This window comes from Podarcis muralis, chromosome 9 (assembly GCF_964188315.1).
Source record: "Podarcis muralis chromosome 9, rPodMur119.hap1.1, whole genome shotgun sequence".
NCBI lineage: Eukaryota > Metazoa > Chordata > Lepidosauria > Squamata > Lacertidae > Podarcis > Podarcis muralis.
In genome coordinates this window covers 65,919,304-65,928,929 of record NC_135663.1, presented here as the reverse complement: position 1 = coordinate 65,928,929, position 9,626 = coordinate 65,919,304, and positions in this window count along the sequence as shown.

The following is a 9,626-nucleotide window of genomic DNA, read 5'->3' as shown; positions in this document are numbered from 1 at the left end:
GCAGGATCACATGCAAGGGCAGTTGACAAGGATGCCCTTTATTTTACCCGTGTAAGATCAGTGTATCCTGTCCTCAGCCTGCATCGCCATTTGCTTCAGTACTTCCCAGAGTGCAACTCAATAACCAGAAAGGAAAGCCATGTGATGGACAGGCCATGGGTTTGCTTCCTGGTTGCTACCAATCACAAGTACACACAGAGAGAAGTTTAACCTGGAATCCTACAATTTAATGGGGATATAGGGATTTGACCCTTGTCAGAGAGGGCCTAATTACAGGGTGGGCAGTTGGGGTTCGAACTCTCCAGGTGGGGTAGGCTAGGCAGAGTAAGCTGGTTTGGATTTCCTCAAGGGAAGGTAAAGTCTATTAGGGGTTGAATGAGTGTTGCTGGTTGAACACAAATAGTCATTCTAGGTGGTAGAAGTATTTGTGATTCAAGGGCCCGATCCCCGCTTGGTGGAATAAAGACACGTGGACACAGTGTATAAGGTTAATGGGCAAGAAAAGCCCACAACTTTATTGATTACAGCATGTGAGAAGGTATTGGCTTAGGCATTGGACCACGGAAGATTTGACTCCACCCACTCGGACAGGGGTGAGTCTGCAGAGGGCTTAACCACCAGTAGGGGGAGCCTGTTGATGCTAATACAACTATAAGCTCTCCCCTGATGTCACCGAGGGTTGTGCCACGGCCCCCCGCCTCACAGGCATCGGACAGGATTCACGACCGCCGGATTCCTTTAACGGAATACCCAAAATTGAAGGGGTAGGCGATGGCCACACCTTGCCCTTCCACACACCAACAACACATTCCAATGCCTAACTGCCAAATACCAAGAAAGTTGTGACGATTGCTACAAGGTAGGCGAAAAAAACCAAAAGGCCGGTGCCAATTTGCCAGTTGGAAAAAAATCCTACCAGGCCCCCTGGGCAACCTGGACGACCAACCATAGCAAGGTCAAGAGAAAAGCTAAGCCCTAAAGGGAGTGGTGGGTGGGTGACTCGATGCAAAAAGGTGAGCGCAATGGGCAGAATGGCTGGTGCGGCTGCATTTGAGCAGCAAACCACGCCCCCACCAACCCCCCCGGTTGGGTGCTCAACCGGGGGCGTGGTGCACCAGCCATGTGAATGGGGCAGGGAGCAGAATGCCCCCTGCGTGACGCGGGAATCATCTCCCGCTCACAACACCTCCCCTATGGAAGGAGGAGAGGCCTTTCGGAGGAATGATGGAGTTCTGGCTAAGCCAGTACACTTCTGGCTAGGTGGAAGTTCTTCTCCAGTCTGTGTCTGTAGGTAATAGTGCCTTTCCTTCCAGAAGGCCCATTTGCAACATGTCAATAGCTCCTCTTGAAATGCAGTTGGAGTGATGCTTCTGTAAAATCTTTTTGCTCTGATTTACTTCATTTGGCACTCTGATAATTATCTGGGCTCTAACTCAGTGCAAAATCATGACACACAGAGACAGTCCTAATCTTTGTATATGTTTTCTCTAAAAGGAAACATTTCTTAGCGGTATGCATCATTTTAGAAAAGCATTATTCTTCCACTAAGCTGTTTATAGGCATTAAGTAGGAAAAACACCGTTGATCACTTTTTTTCTTGGGTAGATGAAGTAAAATGTCCTTGTTAGTTAACAGGTTTTGCCTTTTGCCTGCTGCTCTCAGCTTCCCTCTTCAATACAGCTTTCTATAAATTTGTGCGGAGAAGTATAAAATGTATAGCCTGTCAATTGTCCCTGTGCCACTCATGGGATTAGGAATCTGTGCAAATATGCGGCAATAGATTAAAATTGTGATGGAATATTATAGCTGTGGAACTATTATCCCCCACCACCACTGTGTCAATTTCCAGATGTTTCTTAAGTGGATCAAATTTAGAAACACAATAAAAAGAAATGGGATATACCTCCATTTAACTGTTCTGTTATTGTTTAGTCGTTTAGTCGTGTCCGACTCTTCGTGACCCCATGGACCAGAGCACGCCAGGCACTCCTGTCTTCCACTGCCTCCCGCAGTTTGGTCAAACTCATGTTGGTAGCTTCGAGAACACTGTCCAACCATCTCGTCCTCTGTCATCCCCTTCTCCTTGTGCCCTCCATCTTTCCCAACATCAGGGTCTTTTCCAGGGAGTCTTCTCTTCTCATGAAGTGGCAAATTATTGGAGCCTCAGCTTCAGGATATGTCCTTGCAGTGAGCTAGTCATCGCAATTGCAAGTAAACAATGTTTTTCCAGTAGTGATGTATGGAAGTGAGAGCTCGACCATAAAGAAGGCTGATTGCTGAAGAATTGATGCTTTTGAATTATGGTGCTGGAGGAGACTCTTGAGAGTCCCATGAACTGCAAGAAGATCAAACCTATCCATTCTGAAGGAAATCAGCCCTGATTGCTCACTGGAAGGACAGATCGTGAAGCTGAGGCTCCAGTACTTTGGCCACCTCATGAGAAGAGAAGACTCCCTGGAAAAGACCCTGATGTTGGGAAAGATGGAGGCTGCAAGGAGAAGGGGACGACAGAGGATGAGATGGTTGGACAGTGTTCTCGAAGATACAAACATGAGTTTGACCAAACTGCGGGAGGCAGTGAAAGACAGGAGGGCCTGGTGTGCTCTGGTCCATGGGGTCACGAAGAGTCGGACACGACTAAACGACTAAACAACAACAATGTTCTTCCATGCTCAAGTATAGTGAATACTAGCGTTTTTGAGAAATGATCTGGGCAGTGGCGTAGCGTGGGTTGTCAGCACCTGGGGCAAAGCAAGTAATTTGTGCCCCCTAACCCGGTAGGGGCAGAGAGCTGCGAGTGTGAGCGCCCCCCCCCCAGATGTTGCGCCCGGTGCGGCCGGACCCCCCTGCACCCCCCACGCTATGCCACTGGATCTGGGGGAGGGAGTGGGGAAGGTTTTGAAGTCTGATAGGTATTCATTGTGTTCTGAGGTCCCCAGGTGCCTGTAGCAGCTGCTATAGTCAGATCAACAAGCTACAATAAGTCCCCTTCGAGCACTTTGAACGCAACCATTTACCACCTCTACTCACCCACTCATCTTCCAACTGCACACCCTGGCTTCTTGAAACAATAGACATGAACAAGAAAGTCATAACAAAGGGAAGTTATAGTAATTTCCTTGTTTCCCTTGTCACAGCTAGGGAGAGAGTTAATCATTGCATAACCTCTGCTGGAATCTCTGTTGTGCTGCAATTAGGCTTGAAAACAGTCTCCCATAGCTGCCAATGGGAAGCTCTTTCCAAACCTAATTGGTCCGTGGGGGAAACATTTGAGGCGGTTTACAGCTGTGGAGAGAAGAGTTAACCCTCATACGCTGTGGACTCCCCCCTCTGCCCCCCAAATTTCTCCCCTGGGTTGTTTCCCTGCTAGAAAATGGTGCAATTTCTTCCTTTGCACCTCATTTTTTATTAGTATGTGACTAAACAAATGCAAAATTAGTGCATAAAAAATAGCCAATGTACACACAAATTTATGTAGACTTCACTTTTCAGTACACTGGATAAAATAATGACACAGAAAAGGAACCCAAATAAGAGTATATTACATAATAAAATGCAAAAAAGGGGTTCACAGGTTGATTTTGTGCCTTCATTTAGGGCCAATCCACGGGGAGGACATGTGAAGTGTCAAAGCCTTGGGGCACATGTTTGAATATAAAGGAAGCCATTGCACCATTTTCACACACTTGCTAAACATTTGACTCCAACTGTAAAATTGTTAACTTTTGATGGATTTATTTGGGCCAAAGCATATGTAGTCTTGTTATTGTCATTGTCACCTGAATTTACTGACTGTGTGTTCACTTCTATTTTAATACACTTGCACTGTTTTGGAAATTTCAGCTTTTAAAAGAGAGAAAGAGAAACTTTTGATGAATAATAATAATGCCTGCAAAAATTGAAAAAAAGAGTATATTACATCACATGCTGTCCTGTCCTGACGGCACTCATCTTCTCTCCAGTGTGACATGAGAAACAGGTCGGATGACTTGATGTACATTTCAAAGCACCGCAATTTCTTCCTCATGCAAAAGAGTTGTTACTTTTGAATGAGAAAATATTGGGATCAATATTGGGAGATGCCGACTTCTGAATCCCACCTTCTCAACGTAGCTTGAAAGCCCCAGAGTCTTAATAAGCTGGCAGCTGATGAAGATGAGCCTGCTTGCAAACCTATATTGGTCCAGTTGTGGGACATTGCGTGCCAAGGTCCCCAGGGCCACCCCAATAACTCACACATCACACATAATTTTTTGTTTAAGGTTTTTGGCATAATTTGGGCCACAACTTTATTAAAATATAAAAATGTCAGTGGTTGCTTAGGCATTGGTTGCGACTATCTGCCCCCACCATGGGGGACAGACTGACATTCCGCATGCCTGTGAAAGTCAGAAAAGGGGAATACATTTGGGGTAGCGACGGAGCAGGGAACCTGCCCTCAGCCCTCCCCAAATGCAGCCAGGAGATCATTGCTATGGCCCGAGCCCCCTTGTCAGAGTGGACAAGCAATAGTTAGCCCCCGATTCCTTTAACGGAATCCCTTGCAGCAACAGCATTAGAGGGGCAGGCAAAGCCAATCCATGCCCCTCAACCAACCAAACCATAAACCAATGCCTAACCGCAACCTTACAAGTTGTGACGATTTGCTACGCAGTAGGCAAAAACCAAATGGCTCCAGCCAATCAGCCAGATGGACAAAATTCCTACCGGGCCCCTGCCCCAAGAGCAGATGACCCCATGACAGGCATAGCAAGGTCAAAGCGAACAACCCTAATTCTAGGGTGGGGGATGGGCAATCTGATGCATGGGCGAAAAGAGGATGCCCTAGCCTTGTGCAAGGAGTTTTAGCATTTCTGGCTGTCAATCAACAAATGGCAACATTAACTTCTTCCCAACAACAAGGGAAGCCCCAATCACATCAGCGGCCAACAATCAATTAGCCCGCCCCCAACTTTGGAGTGTCCTGGCGGCCCCCACCGCAACACATGCTCTCCATGAAGGAGAACACGCTTTGTGAAAAAGTTTGAACCGCAGACATAAAGAGAACCACCACACTCTTTCCTCTGAGGGTTAGTCAATAACCTGCTTGCGACGCAGAGGCATACTGATGGGGGATGTGGAAAGATGACAGACCTACTGACCTTGGTAAACGGTCTCTCTCTAAAAGTACGTGGAAGGTTGGAAATAATGTTGGAAGGGGACAGCTCCCTGGGAAAACGCAAGCAGCCAGCGAGAGATGAAATTTGGTGAATGATCTGAGCTGAAAGTACAGCTGACGGGGTAAGCAGGTTGGAGAGGAGGGACTGAGCAATGTGTCTCCGTTGCTGACAAAGCTATGATGTTTGAAACGATCGCTTCATCAGCTAAGCCGAAATTGCAGGATCTTGTCAAAATGTTCCCGCTGATGGGGGAACATGGCAGCTAAATGAAGCGGGCAAGAAGCAGAATTAAAACTACTAGCTTTTGACAGGTTTTTCTGTCAGCTGCCGGTGTCAGATCAGGGATCTAAGAAACCTGTCCCTTTGTTTCCATGGATATCTTCATGTTCCCAAACATGCTGGCATTGTATATGTGGGTCACTTGCTCTCCGTGCACAAGAAGCAAGAGTCCAGGAGCTAATATCACACAGAGACAGGACTAGGGAAAGCACGGCCACATTTTTATTACCCTTAAGGTACTTGCACTTTGAAGTGCTTTCAAACTGCTAGGTTGGCAGGAGCAGGGACCGAGAAACGGGAGCTCACCCTGTTGCGGGGATTCGAACCGCCAACCTTCTGATCGGCAAGTCCTAGGCTCTGTGGTTTAACCTGTTAAGTTGTGGGTGAACATATCAGACAACACAGCGATTCTTCAAACAGCTCTTGTTTATTCACAGGCCAGAACAGAACTGAACTGAAGGGTTCAGTCAGCCTGCTTATAGAGAGCTCCAGTACAACGTAACTGTAACAATTTTCTAAAACTATCCAATCACTGAACGTCACTTTCGATCCCTTATTTGCATAACTATCTACAGTATCCCCCTGCTGGCCCAGGGTGAGAACTTCAGTACATAACATAACCCACAGTGCCACCCGTGTCCCTTTTATTACCCTTAGTTACAGTCATAATCAAGGCTGACAATGGGGTCGGGCAGGAACTGTACAATTGGTTAGCTTGCCTGTTGACTAAGGTCTCCCTCCTTAGCTTTCTGGCTAGGTGAACCACAAGGGAGTTATCAGAGGCCTAGCCTGGAGCCAAGGCCCTAAATGTGCTTCCTAAGACCCATGATTGGGGTCCCTCTAGATGGCTATTGATCTTGTCCTAATGGCTTTCTCCCACCAACTGAAACTGTAACAAGAAATGTGACAAAGTAGGATGTAGATCTCCTCACTACGAGGGAAGTAAAAACCTTACTGCAAAAGGTCATTTATGCTTTGAGTCAAGGTCCTTCCCAAGTGACTATGTCCACAGCAAGAGTGGACATCTACAGAAGTCTAGTGTCCAGATCAAGAGAAGCAACAGTCCCGCTCTATTCTGCCTTGGTCAGACCCGGAATACTGTATCCAGCCAGAAGATAAAATTCCTACCAAAGAAGAATGGTTGACCAAGTTGATGGACTACGCCGAACTGGCAAAAACGACTGGAAAAGTTCAGAAACCAGGAAGATAAAAACTTTAATAAGGAGTGGGGAAAATTTATAATTTATCTTGGCGAACACTGTAAACAATTAAAAACATTAGCAAGATTGTAACAACACTTGTAATGTGACAGAACTAAGGATATAATGGAGTTTTTAAAAAAAGGAAAAATGGAGGACAATATAAGATTCAATGGAAATCTTATATTGTCCTTTATATATTGTTGATTTCTGCTGCTCCAGAGAAGCGGACACGGAGCAATGGATCCAAACTACAAGAAAGAAGATTCCACCTAAACATTAGGAAGAACTTCCTGACAGTAAGAGCTGTTCGACAGTGGAATTTGCTGCCAAGGAGTGTGGTGGAGTCTCCTTCTTTGGAGGTCTTTAAGCAGAGGCTTGACAACCATATGTCAGGAGTGCTCTGATGGTGTTTCCTGCTTGGCAGGGGGTTGGACTCGATGGCCCTTGTGGTCTATTCCAACTCTATGATTCTATGATTCTATGGAAAGAGGTTAACAAGAGAAACCACAGGGGGTGGAGGGAAATCCAAGGATTTAGACAATCCTATATTTTTGTGATGTTAACTCATACTTGAACGTAAACTTTAATTGTAAAAGCAAATTTTAAAAAATGGAATACTGTATGCAGTTCTGGGTACCACAGTTTAAGAAGGATGTTGACAAGCTGAAACATGTGCAGAGGAGGGCGACCAAGCTGATCAACGATCTGGAAACCAAGCCATATGAGGAACGGTTGAAGAAGATGGGTATGTTTAGCCTAGAAAAGAGAAGACTGAGAGGAGATAGGAAAGGCATCTTCAAATATCCTAGGGGCTATCATATGGAGCAAGTTTGTTCTCTCCTGCTCCAGAGGGTAGAACTTCAACCAATGGCTTCAAATGAGATCCCAGCTAAACATCAGGAAGAACTTTTTGACAGTAAGAGCTGTTTGACAGTGGAACAGACAGTGGTGGGCTCTCCTTCCTTAGAGGTTTCAAAGTAGAGGTTGGATCGCGATCTGTCATGGATGCTTTAGCTGAGATTCCTGCATTGCAGAAGGTTGGACCAGATTCTACAATTCTATGATTCTACTCTGTAAAATGCGGGTGGCTGGGGAAGAGCTAAAAAAATCCCCCCCCTTACTTTGGGAAGTTGAACCAGCAACCTCTGAGCAAGCTTGCACCTCCTTTGCAGACTTCAGAGTTCCCTTGCCTGGTTTTATGTCTCTCTCTTTTTTCAACTGGGGGCTTGGGAAGGGGATAAAATGTTCTGTTCATGGAGGGAATTGAACTAGCAACTTCCTGTGTGTTTTTGTTGTTACTTTAACAGGAAGCACTACGTGGTTCCTTGGCTTTAGGTCCATGACTGCTGCCTAATTCTCTGTGTTTCTTCCATTGTTGGTGGCAAGCCAATGTGACCGATGCCCCATTGGTGCGACCTGCATGAGTTGGGTGCCCTCCATGTCTATAGGACAGCCAGGGTCAGCTATGTTGCTCTCCTGCCTTCTCAACACTGTGCATCACTTCCAGTTAAGCGTGTTCTCTTTCATAGAGAGCACGTGTTGCGGTGGGGTCTGACAGGCCACCCCTCTGTTGCTGGGCTGGTTGGTATGGATGACCATCCGCAGTGATTGGGCGGTTGGGTTACTGGACAAATTTTGGTGCTGCCATTTAGGGGGACGGACCAAAGGTTATAAAATCAAGTCACGCAGCACTGACTGGGCTCTTTTGCTGCATGCATCGGATCACCCGCCCACCCTCCCTAATCTAGGGCTATTGCGTTGACCTTGCTATGCCTGTCATGGGGTTGTCTGCTTTTGGAGCAGGGGCCTGGTAGGAATTTTGTCCATTTGGCTGATTGGCTGGCGCCATTTGGTTTTTGCCTACTGCGTAGCAAATCGTCACAACTTGTAAGGTTGCGGTTAGGCATTGGTTAAAAAATTGGTTGGTGGAGGGGTAAGGATTGGCGGTGCCTGCCCCTCCAATGCTGCTACGGAAAGGGAATTCCGTTAAAGGAATCCAGGGGCTTGCCATTCCTTCGTCCGTACCCCTGAATGGGACTTAGTCCGTACCCCTGAATGGGACGGGGGGGGGGAGGGATGAGGGTCTGGCGCCCGGCTCCATGCTCTCCCCAATATTCTTTTCCCTTACTGGCTTTCGCTGGAATCCGGAAGTCAGTTCTGTCCCTGGGCGTGGGGACAGATAGTCATAACCAATGCCTAAGCAACCACTCACATTTATGTATTTTAATAAAGTTGTGGCCAAAATTATGCCAAAAACCTTAAAGAAAAATCATGTGTGAATTGAGAATTATTTAGGGGTGGCTTGGGGGACCTAGTGTGGGCACAGCACCAGGGGTTTTGGATTGGATTATTGTTGTCTTATTCCAGTAGGAACACCCTTTGGGACTTTTCTTAGTGGGAAGCAACATAGAAGCATAATAAACACACTTGCATTTTGTAAAGATTTAGATTATCCGTACTGGCCTAGTACATTTCAAATGCACTTTGGTGAGAACCATCCATCACGGAATCAAAGCAGGAAATATTCTATATGCTAAAATTCAGAACCCAAAAAATGACTTGGGGTTATTTTATGAACGATCTATAAAGTCCTCTAAGAGCAGATCTGTCAGAGCACTGAAGACAAACAAGATGCTAGGGCTGTATTGCTAAGGAGAGAGACAGAAATAATCCCTCCGCTATTGATTTATATTCTATCGAGAGTGGCAGTTACCCCTCACCTTGAATCCAGTATAAAATGTTGCTGTTCTGTTACCTAACAAAGTATACAATTGACTTTGAGAATACAGAATAAGCCAGGGGTAAAAAAGGAGATCAGGCTTCAGGGATTTACGGCGAAGAAGAAAGGTAAAATAGAATTTATTTACACTGAATAGACAACCTAGTGAGGGTGGAAGGCTTTATTCCAGTATGACACCAACAGCATTCTCTGCGACAGATACATTAACTATGTCATCTGCAAAAATGTAACTTTATTTTCAGGAAT